At 44.0% G+C, this 16,715-nt stretch overlaps 1 protein-coding gene across 1 annotated transcript in view; it reads right to left on the reverse strand.

Annotated features, from left to right (window-relative positions):
- The window catches only part of LOC124620039, an 81,596-nt gene that overhangs the window by 5,987 nt on the left and 58,894 nt on the right, over window positions 1-16,715 (reverse strand). The window lies entirely within an intron of this gene.

Below are 16,715 nucleotides of genomic sequence, written 5' to 3' on the forward strand. Positions count from 1 at the left end.
GCAAGCATAAATGTATTGCAGTTTTAATAAAAATAGTAAATACTGTTTGCAAAAATCGAAGAGTAATTAGAAGGCGATCTGTTGCTGATACAGCGTGCCGCATTTTTGTATCCTCTTTTTGAATATTTGGCTGTACAGTAATATGGTGTGTTCGCACTTGCACACGAAATTCTCAGAAACTTTTGAATCTGAACGATGTCCTCTAATTTTACTTCGTTCAGTTGTGTTTCTTGATAACATAAATATGTACGCCTTTGTATCCGTTTCTTCGCACGAACATTCCTTTTTTCCTCGAGATTTCGTTTTTCACGATTTTTCCTTAATAGTGAGAACGCAAGACCATGGCGACTCTTCTTCGACTAGCCTTTAACATGAAGTGACTCTAGCGGAAGCACTTCAGCAGATGCTTGCAGCAGGTTCCTGAAAGAAATTTGTGAAAGTGGCTTGCAGATGTAAAGTAGCGCCAAGTTTATGTTCTAATGTAACGACTCAGCAAGGGCTTGCAGAAGTTACTTGCGGAAGTTATTTACGAGTGGTCAAGCGCCTTAAAGACGAGAGTGCTGTGCTGAACGTACTGATACCAGACGCCGTTCTCGGATCGTTACATAATGATATTATGGCGTGTGGCGTTACACGCACGCTAGTAGAGATAGAGCTCAACAGTCTAAGTCTACCATATCGACCAGGGTGCGCTAAGTTCTTTGGGAGACGGACATTCGTTGGCCAGTGCCGTGTAGACAACGCGACTTTTTCTATCCGAACTTACACGCATTTTCAAGTAGACAGTAGGCACAGAGTGTGTAGGAGGCGAGAGTAAGCACGGGGGCGTGGTGCGAAGGGAGGTGGGTGGAATTTCTTGTGAATCAAAGTTGCAGTAAATATTGGGATTATTGAGATTGAGATAAATGCCGACGGATGATAAGAAGCGCAAGTACGATAAAGACAAACGGTCGGGTCGCGGCGCTATCATACCGCTTAGGCAGCTTCGGCACGGCTCCACATACTTGTCGCTACTTTCCTTATTGATGAGTCACTTTTATTTATAAACAGCTCTGCACGTACACTGCATGACAAAAAAGTCAAGCACCAGAAAACGTGATCGGACATCACTGTAACTTCGTATTCGTACACACCGTCAGTGGGAATGTAAATGATTAGAGCTGCAATCCTCTGTGACAGGCAGAACGGCCACAGAGTTCATTAGTGTTGTTCGTGTTTAGTGTTGTTACCAGGCCTCTTAGGGTATATGAGGCGCGTGAAAAGCATCACATGTTCAGTGAGCATCGTGAAGTACACGGAGATGCCGCGTGTTCGTATGAGGCGATGTTATCAGCACCTGACAGAATTTGAAAATGGCCTCTTCGTGCGTCTCCATTTAGCAAGCTGGTCGAAATGTGCAATGTCCAAATTTGTGGGACATTCGGATATCAGAGAGGCCTGTCGCTGTCCAGCACCATAGCATAAGGGTGACTCGTCTTGAATGTTCCCGTCGATCATGTCTGACCACCATAGGTCGGATCTTATAGACGGCGTCAGGGTTCTACTACCTCTGTTCACGGTACTGGAGCAATTTACTACTAGTATTTATACTTCAACATAAGTGACTATGCAGGGTGGTCCATTGATCGTGACCGAACCAAATATCTCACGAAATAAGCGTCAAACGAAAAAACTACAAAGAACGAAACTTGTCTAGCTTGAAGGGGGAAATCAGATGGCGCTATGGTTGGCCCGCTAGATGGTGCTGCCATAGGTCAAACAGATATCAACTGCGTTTTTTAAAATAGGAACCCCCATTTTTTATTACATATTGGTGTAGTACGTAAAGAAATATGAATGTTTTAGTTGGACCACGTTTTTCGCTTTGTGATAGATGGCGCTGTAATAGTCACAAACATATGGCTCACAATTTTAGACGAACAGTTGGTAACAGGGGTTTTTTAAATTAAAATACAGAAAGTAGGTACGTTTGAACATTTTATTTCGGTTCTTCCAATGTGATACATGTACCTTTGTGAACTTATCAGTTCTGAGAACGCATGCTGTTACAGCGTGATTACCTGTAAATACCACATTAAAGCAATAAATGCTCAGAATGATGTTCGTCAACCTCAATGCATTTGGCAATACGTGTAACGACATTCCTCTCAACAGCGAGTAGTTCGCCTTCCGTAATGTTCGCACACGCATTGACAATGCGTTGACGTATGTTGCCAGGCGTTGACGGTGGGTCACGATAGCAAATATCGTTCAACTTTCCCCCACAGAAAGAAATCCGGGAACGTCAGATCCGGTGAACGCGCGGGCCATGGTATGGTGCTTCGACATACATTAACCCGCCAAGGTCGCTGATGTTTCACTTGTCGCAGCCATCGTGGATTTTCCGTTGCCCAATAGCGCGTATTATGCCGGTTTACGTTACCGCTGTTGATGAATGACGCTTCGTCGCTAAACAGAACGCGTGCAAAAAATCTGTCATCGTCCCGTAATTTCTCTCGTGGCCGGTGACAGAACTGTACACGACGTTCAAAGTCGTTGCCATGCAATTCCTGGTGCAAAGAAATACGGTACGGGTGCAATCGATGTTGATGTAGCAATCTCCACACCGACGTTTTTGACATTCCCGATTCTCGCGCAATTTATCTGCTACTGATGTGCGTATTAGCCGCGACAGCAGCTAAAACACCTACTTGGACATCATCATTTGTTGCAGGTCGTGGTTGACGTTTCTCATGTTGCTGAACACTTCCTGTTTCCTTAAATAACGTAACTATCCGGCTAACGGTCCGGACACTTGGATGATGTCGTTCAGGATACCTAGCAGCATACATAGCACACGCCCGTTGGGCATTTTGATCACAATAGCCATACATCAACACGATATCGACCTTTCCCGCTATTGGTTAACGGTCCATTTTAACACGGGCAATGTATCACGAAACAAATACCGTCCGCACTGGCGGAATGTTACGTGATCACACGTATTTATACGTTTGTGACTATTACGACGCCATCTACCACAAAGCGAAAAAAGTGGTCCAACTTAAACATTCATATTTCTTGACTTACTACACGAATATGTAATAAAAAATGGGGGTCGCTATTTAAAAAAACGCATTTGATATCCGTTTGACCTATGGCAGCGCCATCTAGCGGGCCATCCATAGCGCCATCTGGTTTCCCCTTTCAATCTAGACGAGTCTCGTTCTTTGTAGTTTTTTCGTTTGATGCTTATTTCGTGAGATATGTGGCCTGGTCACTATCAGTGGACCGCCCAGTATATGTCTTTGGATCTCAGGAGAATCTCCACTATGGAAAGCAGTGATGATGCTGGTCATCACATTACTGACATTATCATAATCGCCAACTATGGTTGTTAGTAGTTTGTTGCCGAGTACCTCTTGTATCTCTGCACATGACTGATGAAAATTACGTGGAGTTCAGATGTATTGGTACACTGAAGGCAATCCACATTGGTCATTATTAAGTTGTTGAACCTGCACAAAACAAAACTAAATGGACTTTATGATGCAGTCACTTCAACATAGTCATAGGCTTCAGCCTGACTCTTCCTATCCCTGGCCCAACCCTATACCATTATCTTGACGATTAGAATTGTATTCTGATTTTGCTTTACATGATTTATTTGTCAGCAACCTTGTTTACGAGACAATTTACTCATTATATATCCAGATTATGATTTATACTAGTGCACCTGAGCACTATCAATTCTTTCGAGTTTAATGATGTTATACGGTTAGATAAATTTACCACACTTTTGTGGTAAATTTGTGTGTCAAATTTGTTAAACCCCGCTGGAAGGTTGTGAGAGGAGTCGATTGGGGCACATTTGTATGTGGCACTCGAATATGATTTTATAAACCATGTATGTCTTTGATAAGCTTTATATCGCTGCCTCAGTAAGTCTCCAGATCCAGATTATGGGAGTGTTGGAATAAGAGAGCGCTGGGCGCGCAGTTGTAGGTAGCTGTCTGTGAGCGAAAGACGATGGAGTAGGCAGTTTTTGTGGTGTGCTGTGTGGAGTCACCAAGTGTTTGTTTAATTTAGGAACTACGAGAACATGGAAGCAGAAGTCTTCATGCAAGCCAGGTTCAAAAATGACTCTAAGCACTATGGCACTTAACATGTGAGGTCATCAGTCCCCTAGACATTGAACTACTTAAACCTAATTAACCTAAGGACATCACACACATTCGTGCCCGAGGCAGGATTCGAACCTGCGACCGTAGCAGCAGCGCGGTGTCGGATTGAAGCGCCTCGAACCGCTCGGCCACAGCGGCCGGCGGAAAGTGTGGTGTTTCGGAATTAATTTGTTGAAGTTTTGTAAGCGTATGATCTTTTGGTCCTCGAGACAATTCGGCGTGGCATATTCCGTGTTCTTTATGGAATACTTTGGCGAGCACTTCTGACATAGGAGACCACTAAAATGACCGAGTGTTCAACTCGCTAATAGTGGTGGGTCAATGATTGTTAGATCGCAAAATTAATCGGGTCGGACGTGCAGAAATTGTGGCTGCTTTTTCGTGTGAAATATGTTGTATAGACGGTGAAGTTGCAATGATAGAGAATTTGCCTTATTAAATACGGACTTGGTAGCTATTTCATGTGCTTCCTTATGAATAAAAAGACTAATAGAATTTTCAAATGCTTACTGCAATTAAACTGCATTCTCCTACCGCCCGAAATTTGTTAAATTAATTTACAGGAACTGATTTGCAACTTGAGTTACGCGGCCTCTGTGTGGTAGGTATTAGGTAGTGGTTTCATCAACGCTGCCGTACACTGCCTAGTGTGTTTCTACTACTGCAGAGTGAAGGGACGTCGGAAGGAAGAAATACGGAGGTAGGTGAACTCTTCGATGAAAGTGAGTGAGAGAGAGTAAGGAGACGAAAGAACGACCGAACGACCCCGCCCTGCCGCACAACATTTCGCTACATCTTCCAGTTTTTTTTTTTGGTCATCAGTCTACTGACTGTTTTGATTCGGCCCGCCACGAATTCCTTTCCTGTGCTAAACTCTTCATCTCAGAGTAGCACTTGCAACCTACGTCCTCAATTATTTGCTTGACGTATTCCAATCTCTGTCTTCCTCTACAGTTTTTGCCCCCTACAGCTCCCCCTAGTACCATGGAAGTCATTCCCTCATGTCTTAGAAGATGTCCTATCATCCTGTCCCTTCTCCTTATCAGTGTTTTCCACATATTCCTTTCCTCTCCGATTCTGCGTAGAACCTCCTCATTCCTTACCTTATCAGTCGATCTAATTTTCAACATTCGTCTATAGCACCACATCTCATATGCTTCGATTCTCTTCTGTTCCGGTTTTCCCACAGTCCATGTTTCACTACCATACAATGCTGTACTCCAGACGTACATCCTCAGAAATTTCTTCCTCAAATTAAGGCCGGCATTTGATATTAGTAGACTTCTCTTGGCCAGAAATGCCTTTTTTGCCATAGCGAGTCTGCTTTTGATGTCCTCCTTGCTTCGTCCGTCATTGGTTATTTTACTGCCTAGGTAGCAGAATTCCTTAACTTCATTGACTTCGTGACCATCAATCCTGATGTTAAGTTTCTCGCTGTTCTCATTTCTACTACTTCTCATTACCTTCGTCTTTCTCTGATTTACTCTCAAACCATACTGTGTACTCATTAGACTGTTCATTCCGTTCAGCAGATCATTTAATTCTTCTTCACTTTCACTCAGGATAGCAATGTCATCAGCGAATCGTATCATTGATATCCTTTCGCCTTGTATTTTAATTCCACTCCTGAACCTTTCTCTTATTTCCATCATTGCTTCCTCGATGTACAGATTGAAGAGTAGGGGCGAAAGGCTACAGCCTTGTCTCACACCCTTCTTAATACGAGCACTTCGTTCTTCATCGTCCACTCTTATTATTCCCTCTTGGTTGTTGTACGTATGGTATATGACCCGTCTCTCCCTATAGCGTACCCCTACTTTTTTCAGAATCTCGAACAGCTTGCACCATTTTATATTGTCGAACGCTTTTTCCAGGTCGACAAATCCTATGAAAGTGTCTTGATTTTTCTTTAGCCTTGCTTCCATTATTAGCCGTAACGTCAGAATTGCCTCTCTCGTCCCTTTACTTTTCCTAAAGCCAAACTGATCGTCACCTAGCGCATTCTCAATTTTCTTTTCCATTCTTCTGTATATTATTCTTGTAAGCATCTTCGATGCATGAGCTGTTAAGTTGATTGTGCGATAATTCTCGCAATTGTCAGCTCTTGCCGTCTTCGGAATTGTGTGGATGATGCTTTTCCGAAAGTCAGATGGTATGTCGCCAGACTCATATATTCTACACACCAACGTGAATAGTCGTTTTGTTGCCACTTCCCCCAATGATTTTAGAAATTCTGTTGGAATGTTATCTATCCTTTCTGCCTTATTTGACCGTAAGTCCTCCAAAGCTCTTTTAAATTCCGATTCTAATACTGGATCCCCTATCTCTTCTAAATCGACTCCTGTTTCTTCTTCTATCACATCAGACAAATCTTGACCCTCATAGAGGCTTTCAATGTATTCTTTCCACCTATCTGCTCTCTCCTCTGCATTTAACAGTGGAATTCCCGTTGCACTCTTAATGTTACCACCGTTGCTTTTAATGTCACCAAAGGTTGTTTTGACTTTCCTGTATGCTGAGTCTGTCCTTCCGACAATCATATCTTTTTCGATGTCTTCACATTTTTCCTGCAGCCATTTCGTCTTAGCTTCCCTGCACTTCCTATTTATTTCATTCCTCAGCGACTTGTATTTCTGTATTCCTGATTTTCCCGGAACATGTTTGTACTTCCTCCTTTCATCAATCAACTGAAGTATTTCTTGTGTTACCCATGGTTTCTTCGCAGCTACCTTCTTTGTACCTATGTTTTCCTTCCCAACTTCTGTGATGGCCCTTTTTAGAGATGTCCATTCCTCTTCAACTGTACTGCCTATTGCGCTATTCCTTATTGCTGTATCTATAGCGTTAGAGAACTTCAAACGTATCTCGCCATTCCTTAGTACTTCCGTATCCCACTTCTTTGCGTATTGATTCTTCCTGACTAATGTCTTGAACTTCAGCCTGCTCTTCATCACTACTATATTGTGATCTGAGTCTATATCTGCTCCTGGGTCGCCTTACAATTCAGTATCTGATTTCGGAATCTCTGTCTGACCATGATGTAATCTAATTGAAATCTTCCCGTATCTCCCGGCCTTTTCCAAGTATACCTCCTCCTCTTGTGATTCTTGAACAGGGTATTCGCTATTACTAGCTGAAACTTGTTACAGAACTCAATTAGTCTTTCTCCCCTTTCATTCCTTGTCCCAAGACCATATTCTCCTGTAACCTTCCCCTACAACTGCATTCCAGTCGCCCATGACTATTAGATTTTCGTCCCCCTTTACGTACTGCATTACCCTTTCAATATCCTCATACACTTTCTGTATCTGTTCATCTTCAGCTTGCGACGTCGGCATGTATATCTGAACTATCGTTGTCGGTGTTGGTCTGCTGTCGATTCTGATTAGAACAACCCGGTCGCTGAACTGTTCACAGTAACACACCCTCTGGCCTACCTTCCTATTCATAACGAATCCTACACCTGTTATACCATTTTCTGCTGCTGTTGATATTACCCGATACTCATCTGACCAAAAATCCTTGTCTTCCTTCCACTGCACTTCACTGACCCCTACTATATCTAGATTGAACCTTTGCATTTCCCATTTCAGATTTTCTAGTTTCCCTACCACGTGCAAGCTTCTGACATTCCACGCCCCGACTCGTAGAAAGTTATCCTTTCGTCGATTATTCAATCTTTTTCTTCCAGTTACTTCTCTACATAGTCACAGTTCCGACTTCAAGGAACCCCATGAGTGTGAAGCCGCAAAAGCCAATGATGTTACGGCATTCGATATCCCACACCCATATTGTTTACCATGCAACCACAATATCGACTGTAATGGCAACAGGGGTGGGACTGGAGGTATCCAGTGGTGAGCTCAACATGAGGGTGCGGAGCATGGTGGAACTGCTTAGTCGATGAGTAACTCACAACAGAGCTACAGTGCTACCTGTGTTCATACAGAGCAGAGTAATGGCAACGATACAGAAAGTAAACACTACATTATATCTACAACAACAGAGTCGAGGGGCATGAAAGGGAAGCAGTGGTTGGCAAAGGAGTGAGACAGGGTTGTAGCCTCTCCCCGATGTTATTCAATCTGTATATTGAGCAAGCAGTAAAGGAAACAAAAGAAAAGTTCGGAGTGGGTATTAAAATTCATGGAGAAGAAGTAAAAACTTTGAGGTTCGCCGATGACATTGTAATTCTGTCAGAGACAGCAAAGGACTGGGAAGAGCAGTTGAACGGAATGGACAGTGTCTTGAAAGGAGGATATAAGATGAACATCAACAAAAGCAAAACGAGGATAGTGGAATGTAGTCAAATTAAATCGGGTGATGCTGAGGGGATTAGATTAGGAAATGAGACAAAGTAGTAAAGGAGTTTTGCTATTTAGGGAATAAAATAACTGATGATGGTCGAAGTAGAGAGGATATAAAATGTAGACTGGCAATGGCAAGGAAATCGTTTCTGAAGAAGAGAAATTTGTTAACATCGAGTATAGATTTAAGCGTCAGGAAGTCGTTTCTGAAAGTATTTGTATGGAGTGTAGCCATGTATGGAAGTGAAACATGGACGATAACCAGTTTGGACAAGAAGAGAATAGAAGCTTTCGAAATGTGGTGCTACAGAAGAATGCTGAAGATAAGGTGGGCAGATCACGTAACTAATGAGGAGATACTGAATAGGATTGGGGAGAAGAGAAGTTTGTGGCACAACTTGACTAGAAGAAGGGATCGGTTGGTAGGACATGTTTTGAGGCATCAAGGGATCACAAATTTAGCATTGGAGGGCAGCGTGGAGGGTAAAAATCGTAGAGGGAGACCAAGAGATCAATACACTAAGCAGATTCTGAAGGATGTAGGTTGCAGTAGGTACTGGTAGATGAAGAAGCTTGCACAGGATAGAGTAGCATGGAGAGCTGCATCAAACAAGTCTCAGGACTGAAGACCACAACAACAATATCTACAACAACAGTTACCGAAGTTGACATTTCGTCAGAAAGAAACCCAAGGAACTTCGCAGAGTGAGAAAAAAGATGAAATCTTAGCGTTTCTGGAAGATGAGTCAGTGGAAAGTGTGTTGTCGTATACGCTCGGCTGTGCAGACAATGCACACGAGGAGTATTATGATGATACATGCTTAACAAGTGATAGTCGAAGCATGTAGTTCATCATTCTTGCGGATGGGGAGCCACAATTCCCATCTCCAGTGAAACGTAGTAAAGCACTATAGTCGTCCGAGGAGCGGGTACTGGACATAATTACGTACGTGGAAGATCATCCGCAGCATAGTAAAAAAAAACAATTATGAACAGGGTATGAATAAGTCCGCAGCAATATGGCAGTATAGTGCATAAGAAAAACTACAGATGTTTAAGAGAGGACAAGGCCCACTTGTTACAAAAACTGGTGTTTGTGCGTTTCAAGGATGCTCGATACAATTTACAGTCCGCAGCTCGTGGTCGTGCGGTAGCGTTCTCGCTTCCCACGCCCGGGTTCGATTCCCGGCGGGGTCAGGGATTTTCTCTGCTTCGTGGTGACTGGGTGTTGTGTGATGTCCTTAGGTTAGTTAGGTTTAAGTAGTTCTAAGTTCTAGGGGACTGATGACCATAGCTGTTAAGTCCCATAGTGCTCAGAGCCATTTGTTACAATTTACATGATGTGCATGGTGGTGACCTACTGCGTAATGCACATCAAATTACGCGCGACATAGATTGCAGTCAATTCAAGGGAAGAAGTGGATGGTTACACGACTTCAAACAATGCTACAGAATTGTAAGACGTAAGATCAGGAAATTTCAAACCAAGCGTCAACTTGATGATGCATAGCAAACTGCGGAACAGGCCAGAAAATTTGTAGATGAGATAAACAAACTTATCCCATCGTAAAGCAAGAAATTTGTTTTCAGCTCCTACCAATCGTGATTTGAAGAGGGAATGCATGTGAAATAAACCCTGGAAATTAGAGGTATCAAGAGAGCTGTAGCAAGATCAACCAACATCAATGCGTTAGCGCATTCGTATGCAATTATACCGAGGACTAATCTAGGTGGTGAACTGGCTGGAAAGTCGTTTATTGTGCTGCGAGAAACTGGACGTTCTCTGCCTAATACGATTCCTTCTCGTGCGCGTGGTCTTACGTATACAGTAGATAATATTTACGTCATAGCAAGCAAGAGCGGGAAAATGGAGGTAAGGGAATTACAACTATGGTATGAGCACTGCGTTTGGCCAACAGCTGGTCAAAATAATTTGTTTTTGCTTGATTCCTGATTTGCGTATAAAAATTATACTCCTTAAGAGAAAACTATCCCTCCTGAAAAGTGCGTGATATTGAAGTTCATACCAACTGGAACCACTGGACAATTTTAGTCTCTGAATGTTTGTTTCTTCTGTGCCTAAGAAACATATTAGAGCACTATCTGCAACTACGCCTTAAAGGATATCCGGTTTCACGATGAGCTCCATGACAGACTGTTTCGCATTCGGCTGCTTTCCATCACATTCCATCAGTTCTCATCGCCCTGTTACTATATGCATTCTTTAAGAGAGGGTACCTAGCGAAACGTCCTGCATGGTTTGTAACTCACAAGGAGCTCCCCTTCGATCTCAATGATGCGAACCATTGTGATCACTGTGGCGCGCCATTTTTCATTCGGTGTTCTGGTTCAAGTTAATGGTTTGTTTTGAACATTTATTGAGTGCCGACGATGTCTGTTTTGTGAAGTGTAATACACACATACCGGAGAAGGTTGATCTCTACACCTCCTGGATACTCATTTTCTGTCGACCTCCCGACGCACATGGTGAGTCATTAGCAGTTACTGTTTTTCTTGTCGTAATTGTCAACATAACACTGCCACACTTGCTAGACATTTGTTGTAGCGTGGTACCGACTTTCCAATAGCGTCTGGCAGTTCGCAACACTGGTCTGCAGCTAGTTGTCTGTGCCAAGATGCTGTCCTCATAGTCAACGGTTCATTTGAAGAAAGAGACGAAAATGATGGAGAGCCAAGTCTGAACTGTGTGGTGGGTGGTCAAACGCTTCCCATGGGAAACGCTGCAGGAGCGTCTTCGTTGCACCTGCAGCGTGCGGCCCAGCATTACTATGAGGAGGCCACGCATGTCAGCCACGTTATGTGGGCTGCATAAAATTGGGCGGAACCCTGCTGCGCGAGGAAATCGAATGACAGCACTTGGGCGGTAGATCCTACTGGTCTAGGCGTCTTTACACGTTCACTGTGTGCTCAGAAATGATAAGTGCAACGAGACGCTATCGATGGGCATACCAGAGACACTGCGCAACACATCTGCGCAAAGTTGCTACATTTTTACTGTGGTTTTAATTTCGCACCCGATCGGAGACTGAAAAAAAAAAAAATCGCCCTCGTGTCTGAGCTGTTTGTTGCATCGTAGGTCTAATCTCGCCCTCCGATGGAGTTTGGAAGAGACAGAGAAAGGTATGCAGAAGTTCCTCAGCAAATATTTGAGTGTGTAAAAGGGTATTGCCAGTATATGATATGATCTTTCTCAGTTCGATTAACGCATGCTTATAGCCCCGTATTTCTGTCGTTACAATTGTATTGTGACTTGTTCAGGGATGTTCTTGTTTGTTTATTTTGTTTTCCTTCCATCATTGTCCCACGGTCGCGGAATTCGCTTTTATTTATTTTCATATTTTGGCAACTATTCATTATAATTTTGTGGAGAGATGTCCTGCCGTCACAGATGTAATTTAATTTAAGGGAAGGAAGTCTTGTGCAAAATTAATGTTAACTTTGGTGTAAGTGGTATCCTGTTTTAACTGTTTGTGTATTGTGTTTTGCTAGCCGAAGTGGCCGAGCGGTTCTAGGCTACAAACTACCTGCCTCAGTCATGGATGTATGTGATGTCCTTAGCTTAGTTAGGTTTAAGTAGTTCTAAGTTCTAGGGGACTCATGACCTCAGAAGTTAAGTCCCAAAGTGCTCAGAACCATTTGAACAATTTCTTATTGTGTTTTCTGAGGCGGAGATTGGGGACCACACCAGGTTACGTTCAGTGAAGCGGGGGTACCGCCTCCAAACCATACTAGTTCTGGCCGGCGTGTGACAGCACGGGTCGCTTAGTCTGGCTCACGTCCGTATCTCATAGGCTTCTGCGACGAGCAAACAAGTCAGTTGGCACAGACAATTCACTGGAAATATGTGAATGTGTAAAATTGTGAATGGCGCCTATTTCTGACAGATCCAAAGGAAAATAGCGTAGCTGACTGTTTTGGTAACCACAGATGTGCTATGAAGCCTGCCTCCACCCTAATGTATATTAATAGCACCTCTAACAAACAACGGTGTGTGCTGGATAGACAAATAATTGTGAGAATAATAACCAGATGGGCTCTGAGTTGTAAATAAAATTAAGTAACAAGAGTAAATTATTCTACACTGAAGCGCCAAAGAAACTGCTATAGGCATGCGTATAAAAATACAGATATATGTAAACAGGCAGAATACGGCGCTGTGTCGGCAACGCCTATATGAGACAAGTGAGTGGCGCAGTTGTTAGATCGGTTACTGCTACTACAATAGCAGGTTATCAACATTGAAGTGACTTTGAACGTGGTGTTATAGTCAACGCACGAGCGGTGGGACGCAGCATCTCCGAGGTAGAGATGAAGTGGGGATTTTCCCGTACGACCATTTCACGAGTGTACTGTGAATATCAGGAATCTGGTAAAACATCAAATCACCGACATCCCTGCGGCCAGAAAAAGAGCGTGCAAGAACGGGACCAACGACGACTGAAGAGAATCGTTCAACGTGACAGAAGTGCAGCCCTTCCGCAAATTGCTGCAGATTTCAACCTGGCCCATCAATAGGTGTCACTGTGCGAACCATTCAACGAAGCATAATAGATATGGGCTTTCGGATCCGAATGCCCACTCGTATACCCTTGATGATTGCACGACACAAAACTTTACGCCTCGCCTGGACCCTTCAATACCGACATTACACTGTTGGTGATTGCAAACATGTTGCCCGGTCGGACGAGTCTCGTTTCAAATTGTATCGAGCGGATGGACCTGCACGGGTATAGAGAGAACTTCATGAATCCACGGACCCTGCATGTCGGCAGCGGATTGCTAGAGTTGGTGGAGGCTCTGTAATGGTGTGGGGCGTAGACACGACTCTAAGGGGTGACACGTACGTAAGCATCCTGTCTGATCACCTGCATCCATTCATGTCCATTGTGTATTCGGATGGACAATACCAGCAGAACAATACGGACCCCACACGTCCCGAATTGCTACAGGGTGGCTCCAGGGACATTCTTCTGAGTTGATACGCTTCCACCGTGCGACTGCTACGGTCGCAGGTTCGAATCCTGCCTCGGGCATGGATGTGTGTGATGTCCTTAGGTTAGTTAGGTTTAAGTAGTTCTACGTTCTAGGGGACTAATGACCACAGCAGTTGAGTCCCATAGTGCTCAGAACCATTTGAACCATTTGATACGCTTCCTGTGGCCATCAAACTCCCCAGACATGAACATTACTGAGCATAATGAGATTTTCACTCTGCAGCGGAGTGTGCGCTGATATGAAACTTCCTGGCAGATTAAAACTGTGTGCCCGACCGAGACTCGAACTCGGGACCTTTGCCTTCTGCGGGCAAGTGCTCTACCATCTGAGCTAACCGAAGCACGACTCACGCCCGGTACTCACAGCTTTAATTCTGCCAGTATCTCGTCTCCTACCTTCCAAACTTTACAGAAGCTCTCCTGCGAACCTGGCAGAACTAGCACTCCTGAAAGAAAGGATATAGCGGAGACATGGCTTAGCCACAGCCTGGGGGATGCTTCCAGAATGAGATTTTCACTCTGCAGCGGAGTGTGCGCTGATATGAAACTTCCTGGCAGATTAAAACTGTGTGCCCGACCGAGACTCGAACTAGGGACCTTTGCCTTTCGCGGGCAAGTGGTCTACCATCTGAGCTAACCGAAGCACGACTCACGCCCGGTGCTCACAGCTTTAATTCTGCCAGTATCTCGTTTCCTACCTTCCAAACTTTACAGAAGCTCTCCTGCGAACCTGGCAGAACTGGCACTCCCGAAAGAAAGTATATAGCGGAGACATGGCTTAGCCACAGCCTGGGGGATGTTTCCAGAATGAGATTTTCACTCTGCAGCGGAGTGTGCGCTGATATGAAACTTCCTGGCAGATTAAAACTGTGTGCCCGACCGAGACTCGAACTTGGGACCTTTGCCTTTCGCGGGCAAGTGCTCTACCATCTGAGCTAACCGAAGCACGACTCACGCCCGGTACTCACAGCTTTAATTCTGCCAGTATCTCGTCTCCTACCTTCCAGACTTTACAGAAGCTCTCCTGCGAACCTGGCAGAACTAGCACTCCTGAAAGAAAGAATATAGCGGAGACATGGCTTAGCCACAGCCTGGGGGATGTATCCAGAATGAGATTTTCACTCTGCAGCGGAGTGTGCGCTGATATGAAACTTCCTGGCAGATTAAAACTTTGTGCCCGACCGAGATTCGAACTCGGGGCCTTCGCCTTTCGCGGGCAAGTGCTCTACCATCTGAGCTAACCGAAGCACGACTCACGCCCGGTACTCACAGCTTTAATTCTGCCAGTATCTCGTCTCCTACCTTCCAAACTTTACAGAAGCTCTCCTGCGAACCTGGCAGAACTAGCACTCCTGAAAGAAAGGATATAGCGGAGACATGGCTTAGCCACAGCCTGGGGGATGTTTCCAGAATGAGATTTTCACTCTGCAGCGGAGTGTGCGCTGATATGAAACTTCTGATATGAGCTTCTGTAAAGTTTGGAAGGTAGGAGACGAGATACTGGCAGAATTAAAGCTGTGAGTACCGGGCGTGAGTCGTGCTTCGGTTAGCTCAGACGGTAGAGCACTTTCCCGGGAAAGGCAAAGGTCCCGAGTTCGAGTCTCGGTCGGGCACACAGTTTTAATTTGCGAGGAAGTTTCATTACTGAGCATATCTGGGATGCCTTGCAAGGTGCTGTTCAGAAGACATCTCCACCCCGTCGAACTCTTACGGATTTATGGACAGCCCTGCAGTATTCATCATGTTAATTCCCTCCAGCACTACTTCAGACATTAGTCGAGTCCATGCCACATCGTGTTGCGGCACTTCTGCGGCTCGCGGGGCCCCTACACAATATTAGGCAGGTATACTAATTTCTTTGGCACTTCAGTGTTAAACTTGAGGTTCAGTGGCGACCGTAGTACTCAGATATGTAGCAGTTATGTTGTGGTTTTACAGATCACTGTCGACTGTATGACTCACTGTGCGACGGGACCAGCAGGAGAACCGTCTACGCGTGTCTGGTGCCCGCGCACAACGCTACGGGGCGCTGCTTAGAAGTTCCCCTGAGAGATCAGTACTGACAAAGCACGCCCACAGGTGGGTTAAATAGTATGCATTGTCGCACGTGTATTCTGATTGTATTTGAGATCGCCCTGTTACGAGTTACATCCTTTGACAATTCTACATGGTACGTGGTCACTAATAATCATCAAATTTCAGAGCGAAGGGGCCGAAATGTATTTTTAACGTAAGAAACACGCAATCATCTGCATTTATACTCTGGAAACCACTTTATGGTGCGGAGCTGAAGGTACTTTCTGTACCACTGACTCTTCTTCCCGTTCCTGTTAAAGTCGCAAACGGTGCGCGGGAAAATATGCTGGGAAGCCTACATGTGAACTTTAATCCCTATCATTTTACCTTCGTGGACTGATCGCGAGATATATCTCATGCAATGGGAGTCTCTGCATGAGCATTTCCATGACACATTCGCGTTTAGTAAACGATCCTGTCACAAAACGCGCTGCCATTTTTTTTTTTGGTCCTCTCTATTGTCTCTGTCAAACCGTACTGGTATGGCTCCTAGACTGATGATGAATACTTAAATACAATTAATTTGTGACATTTTTACTTATAATTCCAATGTATGAAATAAAATGATATCTGCACATGATAGTGATGAGTTAATCCAGGATATAGACTTTAACTAAAAAGGTCGACGCGCAAGTCGCCGAAGTGGCGCAAATCGAAAGACTTGCACCTGGCAAACAGTCTACCCGACGTCAGGCCCTAACCACACGACATTTACATTTTTACTAAAAAGGAAACAAAAATGAGGGAATATTAATACGCTGATATTAGTTACTCAACCATGTGTATTCCTGAAGTAAAATAGCTCGAGTAGCACTTCTGAATAATCTGAAAATATGTTGGCATAGTTCCTTCTGTCCCACATTATGATCTACAAAACACACTGCTTTTCCCATTATCCTTTCATCCCTATGCCGCAGTGAAGGCTGGAAGTATCACAAATGTTTCTCCCCAGCAAAAACAAAAATGAAACTAGATTTATATATATATATTTAAAAAAAGGATGCAGTATTATTTTTCTGAAACTAAGGAGATGGTTAACACTGCTGAGAATAAAAATGGTTAAAAGAAAGTTTTTTAAAGAGCTGTTAGCTGCAGCTATGAAGATAATAAAGTATTGAAGTGAAAGGATCTACTGCACGAAATGGTGATTAAAG

The sequence above is a fragment of the Schistocerca americana genome, chromosome 6 (genome assembly GCF_021461395.2).
Source record: "Schistocerca americana isolate TAMUIC-IGC-003095 chromosome 6, iqSchAmer2.1, whole genome shotgun sequence".
Taxonomy (NCBI): domain Eukaryota; kingdom Metazoa; phylum Arthropoda; class Insecta; order Orthoptera; family Acrididae; genus Schistocerca; species Schistocerca americana.